The sequence below is a fragment of the Tasmannia lanceolata genome, unplaced genomic scaffold (genome assembly GCF_043159265.1).
Source record: "Tasmannia lanceolata isolate RefF3 unplaced genomic scaffold, GAP_Taslan_0.1 ptg000020l, whole genome shotgun sequence".
Lineage (NCBI taxonomy): Eukaryota > Viridiplantae > Streptophyta > Magnoliopsida > Canellales > Winteraceae > Tasmannia > Tasmannia lanceolata.
The window spans coordinates 26,069,056-26,071,154 of record NW_027518697.1 but is presented as its reverse complement, the minus strand read 5'-3'; the positions used below and the strand labels follow the sequence as shown (position 1 = coordinate 26,071,154).

General features: G+C 34.1%; 1 non-coding gene across 1 annotated transcript; it reads right to left on the bottom strand.

The window, feature by feature from the left end:
- Positions 1-1,698: 1,698 nt before the first annotated feature.
- TRNAY-GUA (transfer RNA tyrosine (anticodon GUA)) lies at positions 1,699-1,787 on the bottom strand. Its single transcript is given in 2 exon segments — positions 1,699-1,734; positions 1,751-1,787. It is a non-coding gene; the product is annotated as a tRNA-Tyr (tRNA).
- Positions 1,788-2,099: the final 312 nt, after the last annotated feature.

The window sequence follows — 2,099 nt, the reverse complement described above, 5'->3', positions numbered from 1 at the left end:
ACAAAAGCACCCATTCAACTCACATATTTTCAATCCTACCCCCTCCTTTATGCTTTTTAACAATAACACCCATTCAACCCACATATTTTCAATCCTACCCCCTCCTTCATGCTTTTTAACAAAGGCACCCATAAACCAACATAATTTCAATCCTACCCCCTCCTTTGTTAAAAAGCATTAGAAAATATTTTTAGAAAAATATAAAAAGCATATATTTTTAGAAAAAGTATATGATACTTTTTTTTTTAGCTACATTTTTACTTTTTTCTACATATTTTTTAAATAACATTTTTTCGTATCATATACTTTTTTTTGGCCGTGTCGTGCATATTTTTATTTTTTTTACACAAAAATTAATTACGAAATTTTGTATCATATACTTTTTTTTTGCCGTGTCGTGCATATTTTTATTTTTTTTACACAAAAATTAATTACGAAATTTTGTATCATATACTTTTTTTCTACCGTATTGTGCATATTTTTTTTCTAGAAAAAGTAATTAGAAAACTCTTTCTTTTGCAATTTTTCATTACTTGGTATGTGGTTATGCATACTTTTTTGCTTATTGTTTCTACATATATTTAACTATTTTTTTTTTTGTTATCATAGTCTCTTTTTTTTGCCGTGCGGTGCATTGCACGTCGGGTATCATACTCATTTTTTTGGCCGTGTCGTGCATCGCAAGTTGTGGTTAAAAATATTGTTTCTACATATTTTCAACTAATTTTTTTCTTGGTATCATAGCCCTTTTTTTGGCAGTGTCGTGCATCGCACGTCGGATATTACTAATATTATATATATATAGTAGATGAGAAAATAAGAGAATTTTTTGTAGAATTACACATCACTCTTTTTGACTTTTTTTTACAAAGGCACCCATTCAACACACATATTTTCAATCCTACCCCCTCCTTTATGCTTTTTAACAAAGGCATCCATTAAAGCCAAATAATTTCAATCCTACCTTCCTCATTTATGCTTTTTTAATAAAAAATCTATAGGGTGATCTTAACCATCCGATTTAAGAGGAACAACATATTATGGAAACCTCTATAGATTGGAGGGCTAGGATCAGCCTATGGAAATGATTTTTGGGGCACAACCTATTTATGTTGTGTTCCATCACATGGACGGTTTGAATCAACCCGTGATGTGGTCCGTACAGTTCTTTGTCGGCCCGTACATCGCACGGGATTTTTTACTAGTATATATATATATATATATATTTCTGGTAGGGGTATGCCTAACCCCAGCTTACCCATAAAAATAAAAATAAAAGGATCAGCGTTATTATTTAACACGTGGAATCGAGACTGTTAATCCTGTAGATCAGCACGGGCAAGCGACATAGGTAGGGGAAAAATTATGAACCAAATTTGCATGGATAATATCAAGTACTACAAAATTAGATTAATATGGTGTAGTCGTATAGTCCAGTATTTTTCAAAAAGTATTGTATGGCCGACACCATGGGTTGATCCAAACCATCCACTTGATGGGCCACAGCATACATAGTTTGTGCCCCAAAAATTCGGATCAACAGAACGGATCGAAATAAAAATAGGGAAATGATATCATCCCCTTTTCTTCCCTGGTCCACGCCCTGTTACTGTAAGTAGTAGTCATAAATACACTAGATACGGGTGGCTCAGGGAAGAAATGGGGGTGCCCTTAAAAATAGAGTAAAATTGAAAAACATCCGACCTGCCGGATTCGAACCAGCGACCTAAGGATTACTCTGTGAGAAACACTACAGTCCTCCGCTCTACCAACTGAGCTAAGGTCGGGGAGATGTTATGTTGTTCTTGCATTTGATATTTATTATATATTAAAATATTTGAAACTATATGGCAATAAACATCCATTATATAATCCTTTGTTTTAGGGCAGTGATAAATCGACTCCCCATGTGTCTATCTCTCGCCTCTTTCTCTCTCTAACCCAGAGGAGAGAGAAAGACACATGGGGAGTCGATTTATCACTCCCTTTGTTTTATGTCCGTGAATATGGATGGTTTAAAAACCACATCTAGGCAACGGTTTGTACAACAAGAACTAAAAATTATTAGGCTTTGGTATTTTTTTATGGGCGATGATATT